Here is a 15496-nt window from a genome sequence, read left to right as displayed (position 1 = left end):
TCGGAATTCGATTCCGAGTTACGGAACTCAAAACGACACTTTTTGAGCCGTACCGGGCGAATTTCGGCCCCGACAGTGGTCCAGAACCGACTGTCTCCAGAAATTACCAAAATTTACCAAAAATTTGGAAATAAAATTTCAAGAATAAAACTCAACTAGAGTTTTGTCTAATTCCTTACCGAAAATTCCCAGAAATTCATTTTCGAATATATAATTAATGAAAATATTAGTAAAATCTTATAATTCAAAATCGTAAAATTCGCGGTGTTACATCTTGAGCTCCAGCAGTACCCGACCTGCGTTCTCGCATTTACTTTTATTGTCTCGAGTTTTGATAGTACCTGACCTGCGTTCTCGCATTTACCTTTTATTGTCTCGAGTTCCGGGAGTGTCCGGCCTACGTTCTCGCATTTACCTTTATTGTCTCCAGTTCCGGCAGTACCTGACCTGCGTTCGCATTTTAAAATTATGTTTTCCAGGATCTCGAGCCTGATGTGCTATCAATAACTTTCCAGGACCCCGAGCCTGATGTAAATTTATGAGTTCCGGCAGCACCCAACCCGCGTTCTCGTTTTAAAATTATGCTTTCCATGACCCTAAGCTTGATGTGAATTTCTGAGTTTCGGTAGTATCTGACCTGCGTTTTTGCTTACCTTTTATTTTTATCGAGTTCCAGTAGTATCTGACATGCGTTCTCGTATTTACTTTTATTGTCTCAAGTTCTGACGTTACCCATCTAGTGTTCTCGATTTTAAATTATATTCTGGTCATTTGCCTCGGCCTTGACAACATTAATGTTCATTTCTTTACTCGTTAATTACTATGATAACACACAAACCTCGGTTTGTTTGTTATCAAGTAAGCAACAAGTAAAAAGGGGCAACTGTGAACACTCAATTTTGTCCAGCCTAATTAAAATTCAAAAAAAATAGAAACTTTCAAAATAGAAAAAAAATAACAAGGTTGTAATGACATTTATTAGATATCTACGAAGCCAATTTTATCATCCTTGTATATTCAATTCCTAACCTTCAATCACAAAACCTTTGATTCTATACAGTGTTATTTTTAACAATAAAAATCTGTTTTGAAAAAAACATTGAGTGCATAACTTTACTACGGCCAGAAAGGATTTCATTACTCTTCATCCAATTAAAAAAACCCCAAAAGCCACAATCTGATTATAATGTAACATTACTTACAACAAAATTCAGAACTCCAGCTGTCGTGACCCGATTTTCGGTTGGAAGACCGACCGTACGATTTAGGGAGAGGCGAACTTGGATTATACCTCTTCCGATTGATTTGGAGTCCCCACTACGTTTTTTGCGGTTAAAACGTAGAAAACTCTTAGTTTATGCCCAATTTGGATAAAATGGTCTTTGAATAGAGACTCTGAATTCGGGAGTCGATTACGGATCGGGGAAGGTATTAGCATCCCGTCCGCCCGTATTAAAATGGTACCATCGCTAATCACACAGATTTTTATACCCTTAACAATTATTTATTTAGAAATTCAATTATTGAAATAAAATATTTATTTTTTATATTTGTGTTTGACAAGAGTTTATCTTGCTCCTACGTATCCCTAGGTGCAATAGGGAAATCAAGACTACGAAGTTCTAGTTCGAAAATTGGTTGGTTAGTTTGGTTGATTGTTATTGATTTGAAAATACTTATTCTATTAAGTTGATTTCTTATTGATCTGAAAATATTTATAATATATGATTGTTTTGATTTAATGGAACTAATAGTTTAGAGATGGTGTTGGTCATAGACCTTCTTTCCATTTTCAGAGAAATTAGAGACGACTTGAATCATAACCTTACTATAAAAATTCCATAGAATTCATTTAGGTAAAAATGTTTTGATTATATTTTTTATACGAAATTAATAGCTTAGATACAGTATTGGTCGTAGACCTTCTTTCCATTTTTAGAGAAGTTAGAGACGGCTTGAACCGTGACCTTACTATAAACATTCCATATTTAACTTAAGTAATAAGATTATTGGTAGATATTATCTTTTATCATGAATAATTTTTATTAGATTTTGTTAAAATAGATTTTAATATAATTTATAGGGTAAAAATAGAGCATTATTATTTAAAATATGAAGTATATTAATTATTATCTATCTTGTTTAAGTTACCAAAAAAAAAAAACTTCAGAAAAAATAATGAACATATACATTAGGAGTATTAGGAGTTACGTGAAAAGGGGGTTACCCCCATATCTTCATACCAAATCAAAGAAAGGGAACTAAATCCCTAATTCCATCTTCTTCCTTTCCAATGGCAGCGGTGGTGGTTCGACTCACGCCGGTAGAGGAGGCGGCGACATTTGTCTTCTTCCAGCAGTGCTTCTCTTCCTTCAGTGGTGGTTCTACTCATCCCTGGTGGCTTTGAATCGGGTACGGCCATGGGGAATCATCCTCCTCAATCTCTTTATTTCTTATCACTCATCTCCTTTTACTTCGTTTCATCGTTCCTCCTCACGAACGTTCATGGTGGTCACCGAAGGTTAGGGAAATCTTGTCCCTTTCGATGTTGGGACAAACCCAACGTGGGTTTGGTTTGATTTTTATTGTATGTAAGGCTATTGGATTTGATAGTTTTGGTTTGGTTTTTTATGGAGCTAGGATTCATTATTGTTGGTGTTGATTGTTTTTCCCCTCTTAAACTGTTCTGAATTAATTAAATCTTCATTGTATGCGGAGTAAAAAATATTTATTCAGAACAGTGACCCATGCTTTGGTGTGGGTAATAATAATGACGTCGTTGACTCTTGAACAATTTTCTTGGATTATCCAGGAACAGTGAGTATTAGTCTCAATGAAGACTTCTCACCCAAGATGGTATCGGAACAAGGTAAATTTTCAATGTATGTGATATGCTTATTAGATGTATGTATTAACTTTGATGCTCATGGTACATAATAATGCATTACTGTTTAAAGTTGTTTGCATGAATATGGTGAATAACTTACCTGAGTATATACCTTTTACCTTTTGAATGATGGTCCCCTTGGATATTCCTTTCTTCTTTTTGTATTTGTCGTATGCTCCCTTGCCTCTTTTCGGTAGATGTTGTTGTTACGGTTATTTCCTACTCTCCTTTGAGCATATCGTGGTATAATTGATGCCTTCCTGAGTGTACGCTGTGAATTTTGATGATTATATGGTATTGTGTATGTATGATGTGTATATGGTATTGTGTATGTATGATGTGTTCTCTGTTTGGGGCTATGTAAGTGTATGAGTATTCTGAATGCTCTGTAGCTATGGTATGTCACCTTGTATGTATGTATCTTTTGTATATGTGCTTTATTCTCTCTAAATTTTTGTGTGTTGTAATCTCTGTTGTTTTGTTTCCCTGATGGCTGTTATATATGGCATATCGGCTATGTTGTGTGATATGTATTTTCTCCCCCTTTGCGTATTCTAATTCCTGCCATTTTATATTGGTTGTGTCCCTATGTGAAAAACTTTAGGGTTGCTCATTAGAGTCAGAAACTTTTTCTGACTTTAATCATTTCATCATCTTAACTGCCTCATTAGGATCATTCCTTTATGTTGATTATTGCTTTAACCGAAAGACTTTCCAGTTTGCTTCTCCTTATTATCATCTTTTCAGATTTTATTCTGAAAATTCATTGCTGGTTGTAGTTGAAGCATCAATTCTGAACATTAGTGTGCATTTGTAACATATTTTATACAATTCTGATTCTTGGTGTTTCTGATTATTTCATCATTAGTGCTCATCATTGCTGTTGTTTACCATTATGATAATGTGTAACTGTAAGAGGAATAGTTTGTGACTCACAATTGTTTGACTTGTTCTTTTGAAACTCTCAGATACAATCTGGCATAAATATCTTATTAATCAGAACCAAAGGTCACCAAAGGCTCAGAAATTTCACAGTAAAGAACATAAGGTTTGATTACAAAATCAAACGTTTAGGAGCAGAATTTTGGGGATGAAAATAGAGCGAACATAATGGTAATATGTCATAAGATTATTCCCTCATCACTTCAGTTTGGGGAGTAGCCTTGGCACAACACTTTTGTCAACACAAGACCAATAATCAAACTACTGTCCAGTGCAATATTTGTGACCAGATTCATCGCCTTGGATCCCTTTAGCACGTGCTTGATATTCAAGTAATGGTTTTACACATTTTGGTTTGTTGTGATCAGAACAGAGTAGAAATGGACATCAATGGGCTCCAATTGCATGTTGTGAAATACTGATACTTATTTGTTGTAGTATTTGCAAGGAATCTAGTGAACATTTGATTGTTATAATTGTTGGTCCATGACTTTTTGTAATAAAAGTATTAGCAATGCACTTGCACGTGTGGCAAATTCCATATCCAGAATATTAAGCTCTCATCTTGGGTTTAGTAATACAGAAGCACGTTTTTTCTTTTTGAATCAATGGGACTAGCTCAAATTGCTGTTGAAATAATATTAGTAACGCAAGGTTAAGAATGTATGAAGGTTAAGGTAAAAATTTGTCTATTTTGGATGACGGTAATAAGAAAGTTGGCTTTTAATCCCAATATAATTGCACATGACAAAATTGAGTGTTCACAAGATGAAATAAGTTTTACGATATTTTTAAAATTTATCAATAACCACTAGTAAGTTTCTTAAATTATGTTTGATTTATAAAAGAATAGTTAAGGAAAGAAAGATTGGTGAAAAAAAAATTGAGATGGGAAAATGAAGAGAAAATATAGTGATTTTTTATTTATTTCGAATGGTACAAAATGAAAAGAAAATGGAGGGAAATAATATAATTATTATTAATAATGATATTGAAATGCATGTGTTGGTTACATTTTTTAAAGTTTAGGAAATCAACGACATTTATAAGTGTGGCTAACACAAAATACATATTTCTTTTAATGTATAGAGAGTTAAAAATGAGAAAATTCATCGTCAATCTTCTTCATTTGAGTTTTCCTCCAAATGTTAGAGAAAAAACAGAGATAAGTCATCCCATTTTTTCCTTCATTCCCTTTATTGAATGCAACCAAATTATGGATAAAGTTCTTTTTCTTTCCATCTCTTTTATTCCTTCATTTTTCACCTCAACCAAACATAACCTTAACACTGAATCAACTTTTAATTTACGGCAAATTTACTTACTGAAAGTGTAAAGAGTCAAGACTTGCATATTTGAAGTTGACATTGATTTTGATGAAGACAATGGACATACAAGAAAGCTTGAAGATCTTGCAATAAACAATAAACCAAAGACTCAAGGGTGATATCTTAGACTTAGGGCTTTCTAATTTTACTTTACTAGAAGTCTTAAGATGATTGCCTTAGATCGAGTCTAGGTTAGGTAAATCAAGGTGGGAGTCTCACAAGGACTTCAAATAGACAAGACTAAAAATGAGACATAACATCTAGAAATTATATGATAAGTAAGCTCATGCATCTACATATATGGTTTTGTGTATTAAAGGTATAACATATTTGAAAAACATGTATTGCATGATCACATGTCATATAGGTAGTTTACCATTCATCAAGAAACTAAAGTTTATATAGCATAATCGATTATATATAGCGTTAATCGATTATGTATAGTGTTAATCGATTATCAGAATTATAGTAGATAATCAATCTGAAACTTAAGGTGTGTTAATCGATTAAGTTATTCGTTAATCGATTAATACATAATAGAAAACCAGTTTTTAACAACTCGTTAAACGATTAAGACACAATATGATCGATTAATGACAACATCAGTGTGGTTTCTATAAAGACTGTAATTCTAGCCCATGTGGAATAACTTGAACATTCATTTTCATACATTGCATTAGTGAGAAATTGCATTAAGAGAGCTTAGAGATTGATATCATTCTAAATAGGGCTTAGATATTCCTATAATTGCATATATCTCTAGGTTTTTCAATGCATTACATTCTTGCATAGGTTTCTTGATTTCTTTAAGAGTGAAGTAAGGGAAATCTTTTTTTTTTTGGAAAAGTGTGCAAACCTTTTTACGAAAATCCTTTGCATTAATTCTCATTTAGATTAGGTTCTTGTGGGTTTTTTTTTTTGCTTACAGATTAGGATTGAGTTGAACAGTTGTATCCGAGTATTAAGTACTCAAGATAACTCATCAAAAACAGTGACAAACAAGGAAGTTGATCTCTTGGTGAGTAGTATCACCTCAAGAGAGATCTTGACAATCTTCATAAAGACTAGGAGATCTTCGTTTGAGCGATACCTAGGCTAGGACCGAATCACAAAAGAATAGAAGATCCAAGTAGGCAAGTTAGATAGGTCAAACCAAGATTGTGAAGCTCATAAGTGCCAAGAAAAAAACGGCTTAGTCTTGTTATAATTGGAAGTGTGCATGTATACAAATATCGATTTCAACAGTGAATGAAAATCTCTCAAGATTAGAAGGGGATGCTTGGATGTAGTTTGTAGTGGACCGCAAATGAATCAGAATAAAAATTCATTGCGCACAATTTTCTATCCCTCATCTCCTTCACTTTCAATCTTTACCTTCTTGTTAATTGATTAATTCTGAGTTGCCTGTTATAATATGTGTTGTTATCAATCTATAACGTCTTTAATCAATTAATTGTGTAAAGATTGGCAATCATTCACTTGGTGTGCAAGAAACCTTAAAGTCAAGAAGTGCAAGATTCAGGATAATCGATTATGCACAAGCATAATCAATTAAATCCAAGCACCACTTAATTGATTAAAACCAGACTTAATTGATTAAGTGCAACAACTTTCATATCAGGGAAAAATATCAGAAAAGCGGAATAGTGATCCGCTATACCTATTCACCCCCTCTAGGTGTGTTCTGACCTGCTGGTACCCAACAAGTGGTATCACAGCTAGTACGAAAATGCTAGCTTGACCGGGTATTTGTTCGATCCTAGAGGATAACACTGGGTTCCACTAACCCTTTTGGCGGAGATGGTGCATCCATCAACCGCCCTCCGATATTCAGTGACGAGGGGTACGTCTATTGGAAAGTGTGCACGAAGATCTTCATCGAGGCGATTGACACAAATATTTGGGAATCTGTGGTCAATGGTCCTTCGTTCCACTACACTTGGTGGACGATGAACATAAAGAAAAGTTGAAAAGTCTATGGACCGATGATGAACGTAGAAAGATTCAGCATAACCTTCGAACTAAAAACATTATCACATTGGTGATATCGTATGACGAGTTCATTATGGTTTCGTAGTGCCAAAATGCGAAAGAAATGTGAGATACTTTACAAGTCACCCATGAAGGCGCTAGCCAGGTTAAGTGCACTAGACTAAATACGCTAACACATGAATATGAGTTATTTCACATGTTATCAAACAAATCTATTAGTGAAATTCAAAAATGATTTACTCATATAGTTAACCATTTAGTTGCCCTTGATAAATCATTTGCTAAAGGTGAACTAACGAATAAAGTTTTGCATTGTCTTGACAAGAAATGACAACCAAAAGTAACTGCAATCATGGAGTCAAAAGATCTAGATTTCATGCCTTTGGCAACATTATTTGGCACTCCAAGAGCACGAGATGGAGTTAGGGCACTTAACGATGCACAATGATTCAGATAGGAAGAATAAATGCATCTCTCTCAAGGCTACCACTTCACAAGATCAAGACGATAAAGATGATGGTGATTCTGACTCTAACCAGGACGAGGAAGCTTTGAATCTCCTAGTACAAAAATTCGGAAAATTCTTGAAGAAAGGAGGAGGATTCAAGAGGTTCCAAAAGAAGGAAGCGCAAGAATCAACCAAGAAAAGCAAGAATCCAAAGGAGTGTTTCACTTGCCACGAGTGTGAGAAAGCTGGACATATGAGGTTCCAATGTCCGACCTACCTCAAAACGTTTGAACCCAAGAAGAGCACTCCTCGAGACTTAAAGTCAAAGAAAGCATATATCGTATGAGATGTTCTCGAGGAGAAATCAACATCAAGCACATCCGACAAGGAGGAGTCTGCGAAACTTTGCTTAATGGTAAAAACGCAATAAACTTGTAGCTCGAGTGGTCATGATGATACAAATGAGGTATATTCTAACACTTCATCTTCTTCCGATGATTCCCCTCCCTATTATGAATTATATAATGCTTATGTTGAATTACATGAGGAATTGAAAAAGCTTGCTAGGATTAACGTAGATAGTAAATGGGTAATCCTATTGCATGAACAACAAATTACTAAGATGTAAAAAGAGTTAGATGATCTAAAATTAGAAAATGAAACTCTTGATTTAATCTACTCTTGAAACTCATGTGATTGCTCTAATAATAACTTTTGACAACCTGTTGTATGCGATACTTGCGAGACTTTGCAAACCAAAAATTCCAAATTAAAAGAAAAACTCACAAAGCTCGCATACAGTAGAGATAACCTAGACACAATACTTATCGAATCAAGAAATGTTGGTAACCATACATGAATAGGATATAAACCCCCCAACTAATAAGAAAAAGCAATATAGGAGACATGTAGTCCATACTCATAGAAAGTCACATATTCACATGCCTACATGTTTTTACTGCGACACTCATGACCATACCTCCATTGCATGTTATATTAGGAAGTATGGTATGCCTAATGGTACTTATGTTTGGGTGAAAAAGGAACAAAGTCTCTTGGTTACTAACAACAAGGGACCCAATATCACTTTGGTACCTAAACAAGATACGTAATTTGTTTTGTAGATATGCCTTTGAATGCATGGACATCATTAGTATTTGGATAGCAGTTGTTTGAGGCATATGACCAGTGATAGATCTAAATTCCTTGATCTTTCCTTAAAGACAAAGGGTATGTCACCTATGGCAACAACAATCGAGAACGTGCTCTATATGGAAGGCTTGGAGCACAACCTATTGAGCATCAGCCAATTATGCGACAAAGGTAACCGAGTATCCTTCGATTCTAATTGTTGTATTATTTGTGACAATATATCTAATAATATTAAGTTTGTCGATCATCGTATAAATAATATCTATATGGTTAATTTAAAAGATGTCACTATATTGCTTTGAAAATGTTTTATATCTAAAGAAAGTGACATCTGGATTTGGCATAGACGCGTTGTGCATATCCATATTAAACATCTAGATAAATTATCATCTCACGATTTGGTGGATGGACTACCTAAACTTAATTTCAAAACTAAAGAAACTTGCGACACTTGACAAAGGTGTAAGCAAGTCAAGAACTCATTTGTTTCAAAAATGTGGTATCTACAACAAGGCCATTGGAGCTTCTCCATTTGGACTTGTTTGGACCGTCACAAATTATAAGTTTTGGATGTAGTTACTACGCTTTCGTAATCATAGATGATTTCTCAAGATTTACATGGACATTGTTCCTTTCTGTAAAAAGCGACACTTTCAAATCCTTCAAAAACTTAGCCAAACAAATCCAAAACCAACTTAAACTTCAGAGAGTACATATACGTAGTGACCATGGTGGTGAATTTGAAAACCACTTGTTCGACAAGTTTTGCAATAAGCACAATATCCTGCACTAATACTCGGCTCCTCGAACTCCTCAACAAATAGAGTTGTTGAGAGGAAAAATCGTATATTATAGGAGTTGGCAAGGACCATGCTTAATGAAAGCAAAGTGCCTAAATATTTTTGAGCCGATGCAATACATACGGCTTTCTATGTTATAAATCGAGTACTCCTAAGGCCTAAACTTTTTAAAACTCCTTATGAACTTTTGAAAGGCCAAAAACCTAGTATATTTCATCTTCGCGCTTTTGGATGCGAATGTTTTATATTAAACAATAGAAAACGTGTTTTATGAAAGTTTGATTCAAAAGCGGATGAGAGTATATTTTTGGGATATTCAATGCATAGTAAGGCATTTAGAGTTTTTAACAAATACACCACGCAAGTAGAAGAGTTGATCCACATTCATTTTGACGAATCTTCTCCAAAAGAAAGACTTGGAAAAAGACAGAGGCACAGGATGATCAAGAAATCAGTGAGGATCATTAGGACTTGTCGAGGGTGTGGAAAACCAAGAAAGACCATCCACTTTATAAAGTAATAGGTGGTATTTCTACGGGGTTGGTAACCCGTAATTCTTTGCACAATTTTTGTAAACTTGTAGCTTTTGAATCACAATCAGAGCCTAAGACCGTAGATGAGGCCATAGAGGATGAGCATTGGGGTATATCTATGCAAGAAGAGCTAAACCAATTTGAATGAAATAATGTGTGAGACTTGGTCCCCAAACCAAAAGATCATCTGATGGCACCAAATGGGTCTTCAGAAACAAACTCGATGAATCTGGCTTAATAATATGAAACACAGCACACCTAGTGGCCAAGGGATACAACTAGGACGAAGATATCGATTATTGTGAAACCTACGCCCATGTTGCGAGGTTAGATGCCATTAGCATACTATTGGCATTTGCATCGATCATGAACTTTAAATTGTTCCAAATGGATATCAAGAGAGCTTCTTGAGTGGATTCATTCAAGAAGAGGTTTATGTTGAGAAATCGCCTGATTTTGAAAACTATAAATTCCTGAACCATGTTTATAAACTCAAGAAGGCACTTTATGGTATGAAACAAGCTCCTCGAGCTTGATATGATAGAGTGAGTACCTTTCTTTTAGAAAAAAGGTTCATAAGGGGCAAGGTTGGCACAACGCTTTTTATCCAAAAATCAGATAATCATGTTTTGTTAGTAAAAATATATGTTGATGATATTATCTTTGGAGATACTAACGACCTATTGTGCAAGAAGTTTTCTGATTTGATGCAGGGAGAATTTGAAATGTCAATGACGTGGGAGCTTATTTTCTTCCTTGGATTACAAATTAAGCAAATGAAAAACATAATATTTGTCCACCAGTCAAAATATTGCAAAGAGCTACTTTGCAAGTTTGAGATGGAAAAATTCAAAGAAGCGTCTACACTGATGGCACCCTCCTGTTACTTAGATAAAGACGAAAAAGGAAAAGCGGTAGAGGTAACTAAGTATCAAGACATAATAGGCTCATTACTATATTTAACTGCGAGTCGCCTTGATATAATATTTTGTGTATGCATGTGTGTGAGATATCAATTAATGCCTAAAGAATCACATTTTAGTTTTTTTAAACTAATCATGAGATATCTCAAGGGAACCATAAATTTGGGATTATGGTATCCTAGGGATGCCTCACTATCCTTTGTAGGATATTCCAATTACGAGTTTGCCGGTAGTAAATTGGATCAGAAAAGCACTAGTCAAACTTGTCACCTTTTAGGAAGCTCCTTAGTGTCATGGAACAGCAAAAAGCTAGTTTGTGTTACTTTATCCACCACCGAAGCGGAATACATTGTCGTTGGTGTGTTGCGCTCAAATCTTTTGGATAAAGCAGCAACTTATGGATTTCGGTCTCAAGCTATAAAGGATACCGATTAAATGCGGTAATACAAGTGTCATAAATCTATCAAAGAATCATGTTTTGCATTCAAGAACCAAGCATATAGAAATAAAGCATCATTTCTTGTGTGATTATGTTCAAAAAGGTGATTGTATACTTGAATTTGTTGAAACCACTAAACAACTAGTGGATATTTTCACCAAGCCCCTTCCACGAGATACATTCTTTGTTCTTAGAATAGGACTTGGAATTCTTGATGAACAATATCTCAACTAGTTTGATTAATAGTATTGTGTGCCTTTGAATGATCAATATGTTTATCTTTGTAATATATGTTGAATGCATGATTCCTTTGTGCTTATAAATTGTATTCATGATTCTGTGTTTATGTGCTAGAAGTTTTAATTCTGTTTAAAATAAATTCTTAGGTTAAGTGTCTTAGCATGCCATACCATTCTAAAAAATGTACTCAAATCTGTGATTTTGCTGATATTAATCGATTAACCTGTGTGATAATCAATTAAATTAAGTTCTAGTAGCTTCAGTATTTTTTTTCTAACACTTAATCGATTAAGTCTTTCATTAATCGATTATTTGGGCTAAAGTTTTTTATAAATTTAAGACTTTAATGAGTCTTAATCGATTAACATGTGCTTTAATCGATTACCGGTAGTAAACTATATCATATATAGTACATGTTTGAGAAAGGTTTTTTAAACCCCAATCTCAAAATTCTAGCCCCTTTTCAATCAATTGGTGAAATTGATCATTCCTAACCACATAGCCACCTAAACTGAGCCCAAGAAGTCATATTAGACATCAACTAACCCCTTAATCAACAAAAATTTGAAAACCCTAGATTTTTCCCCAATTCCAAACCCTAGCCCAGAAACACAATATATCGATTAATCATTTCCAATCCTAGAAAAATGTCAGATGGAAAGAAAAAAATAATCAAAACTACAGCAAATTGTTCTAGAAGAACCAAAATTGGCTCTTCATCTGATCACGGTGATAGAAGGGATCATGGTGACCCTTATTATTCACTAATCCTACAAGAAACCCGTTTAGCCAAATTCCAAGGGAGAATGCCGACTTACATTCAATACGCGGATATGGCTTGGATGATGGAGCAAGGCTTCGAGTTTCTGCATGGGATGGAAATACAATGAGTGAACCAATTTCTCGAGTTGAATGGAAAGGTATACCCTGCTCTAGTTAGGGAATTTTATGTCAATTTTTGCTATAAGGATGGAAGTTATTGGTCAATGGTTTCAGGGAAGTTATGTGAATTGAATTAAGACTTATTTCTGATTGTGGGTGGGCTGTCCAGTGATGGTTCCAGCTTAGGGGACTGTTCAAATGAGTTATGGAACTCATTTGACGCGACTGAAATGTATATATCCTATCTTAGAGGACTACACTTGTATGTGCAAGGCGAACTAACTAAAGCTGGATCATTATCTGTGGAAAACCAATTTCTTCATTACTTAGTGGCATATATAGACTAGTGCAGAGAAATACAAACCATGCTCAGCCGATTGTTAATGACCTGAAATTCATGTTTGCAATTTGAGAGAACATCATGATAAATTGGCCTGAGGAAATACTTAAGGTGAGGTATGGTATCTCAACCTCTTCGTCTAAGTTGCTTGCATATGGTATTTTTATATCTTGGATTATTGATTATCTAGAAATAGATACTTCGGATACGATAATCATTTCTATAAATTATCGTGACCATTTGGTTGGTGACAATCTGATTCATAAGATGGGTATATACAAGTATGATAATACATAGCAGTACTAAGAAGATTACAATGATACTGTGGATTTAGATATGTTGGATGAAGAGGTTCTTACTGCTATGGATGAGCAGATTCCTGAGAATCAGGGAGAGGTTGATGCTATGCCTCAATGACCTTCTTTCGGGTTAGCTCATCTGGTTGATATGGAGCAGAGGCTGAATAATCAGATTGACCTACACTATCAGTCTCTGAGGGACTCATTTCATGTTGATTTTGAGCAACAGGAATAGAGGATAAATGCTCGTATTGATATGCATTATGAGTCTTTGAGGAACTTGATCCAATCTGGTTTTGAGAGACAAAGTGAAAGGTTTAATGAAGAGATTGACCACCAAGATTTCCTTATCAGGACCAATGATGAAATCATGCACCCGCGAGCAAGACGACCTCCTCCACCATCTCAGGAGTAGTTTAGGAGAGTCTAGGTCTTAAGGTGTCATGCTTTGTTGTTTAGCTTCTATTTTGGGTCATGTACTTTATTTTAAATTAGGCATTGTATTTTATGTTTATACTATGTTTTGGTGAAACTCATGTTATGTACTTGCTGCAAAATTGATATTTCGTATCTTGTTGAACTATGTTTAACTATGTCGATGGATTATGGATTATGTTTGTATAGGAATCTTGATCTTATCTTAATTGTATATCATATATGTTTGTCATATTAATTATTCCATGCCTGATTGCTTATATACATGATGGATATGTCATATAAATCTTGTTCATATTCTGTTTTTAGTCAGCTTAATCGATTAAATGTAGATATTAATCGATTAAATGTAGAAATCAATGCACTTGTTTAAGCTTCTTAAAACTGATTAATCGATTGCAGCCCATACTTAATCAATTAAGAACACTTTATTTTCACAAAATTTTATATATCTTCTTACTTTTGACCATCTATTATCATATTAATACATATGCTTTTTGATAATGTCAAAAAGGGAAGAAAGGTGTTGTTTTGTTGTTTGAAGTGTTTTACGGGTTGTTTTGCTTCCATGAGTATGCTACCTACATTCGCTTCAATTTTTCACCTCATTGCTTGGTTGAGGGGGAGAACAAAGTGAGGGAAAGCAACACAACTTTGATATTATCCAACATTTTGCAATCACTTGTTGATCATCATCAAGCTCATCAAACAAGGATTTGGTGCAGAGTTTATCATCATCAAAATGAGGGAGATTGAAAGTAAAAAAAGTCAAAACTTGCATATTTGAAGTTGACCTTGGTTTTGATGAAGACAAGGGACATACAAGAAAGCTTGAAGGTCTTGCAACAAACAACAAGCTGAAGACTCAAGGGTGATACTTATAGACTTAGGGCTTTCTAATTTTACTTTACTAGAAGTCTTAAGATGATTGCCTTAGATCGATTCTAGGTTAGGTAAACCTAGGTGGGAGTCTCACAAGAACTTAAAATGAACAAGACTAAAATTGAGACATAACATCTAGAAATTATATGATAAGTAAGCTCATGCATCTATATACATGGTTTTGTGCATTAAAGGTATTACATATTTGAAAAACATGTATTGCATGATCACATGTCATATAGGTAGTTTACCATTCATCAAGAAACTAAAGTTTATACAACATAATCGATTATGTGTTGTATATAATTGATTATCAGAATTACAGTAGCTAACCAATCTGAAACTTATGATGTGTTAATCGATTAAGTCATTGGTTAATCGATTAAGACATAATAGAAAATCAATTTCTAACAGCTTGTTAACCAATTAAGACACAGTATAATCGATTAATGACAACATTAGTGTGGTTTCTATAAAGTCTTTAATTCTAGTCCATGAGGAATAACTTGAACATTTATCTTCATATATTGTTAAGAGAGCTTAGAGAGTGATATCATTCTAAATAGGGCTTAGATATTCATATCATAGTGTATATCTCTAGGTTTTTCAATTCATTGCATTCTTGCATAGGTTTCTTGATTTCTTTAAGAGTGAAGTAAGGAAAAAAAATTCTGGAAAAGTGTGCAAACTTTTTTTTTACGAAAACTCTTTGCATTAATTCTCAACTAAGTAAATTAGTCTAGTGGTGGAAGGTCTCATTCGATCTCCAAGGTCGATGATTCAATTCTTGTGATTGATACTTATTGAAAATGACAATTATGAACCCAAAAAAATTAATTCCTTACATAAAAATATAAAAAATACATCGGTAGTATAAAAAAAATTGCATCAACTAAGTAAATTGGCCTTTAATTTAGAGACGTCCGAAATGGGCCGACCCATTTTTCCATTACTACTTTATAGTAGCAAATTAA

At 34.4% G+C, this 15496-nt stretch overlaps 2 long non-coding RNA genes across 2 annotated transcripts in view; one reads left to right on the top strand and one right to left on the bottom strand.

Annotated features, from left to right (window-relative positions):
* The window catches only part of LOC109337198, a 6654-nt gene extending 2699 nt beyond the window's left edge, over window positions 1-3955 (bottom strand). The window contains exon 1 of the long non-coding RNA XR_002106411.1: window positions 3850-3955. This is a non-coding gene — a long non-coding RNA (uncharacterized LOC109337198). The remainder of the gene's footprint in view (window positions 1-3849) is intronic.
* LOC109337199 lies at window positions 2233-3936 on the top strand. Its single transcript, XR_002106412.1, has 3 exons — window positions 2233-2412; window positions 2813-2869; window positions 3856-3936. It is a non-coding gene; the product is annotated as an uncharacterized LOC109337199 (long non-coding RNA).
* Window positions 3956-15496: the final 11541 nt, after the last annotated feature.

Source organism: Lupinus angustifolius, unplaced genomic scaffold (genome assembly GCF_001865875.1).
Source record: "Lupinus angustifolius cultivar Tanjil unplaced genomic scaffold, LupAngTanjil_v1.0 Scaffold_2_268, whole genome shotgun sequence".
In the NCBI taxonomy this organism is placed as follows: Eukaryota; Viridiplantae; Streptophyta; class Magnoliopsida; order Fabales; family Fabaceae; genus Lupinus; species Lupinus angustifolius.
The sequence above is the reverse complement of the archived record's forward strand: the minus strand, read 5'-3'. Positions and strand labels throughout refer to the sequence as shown.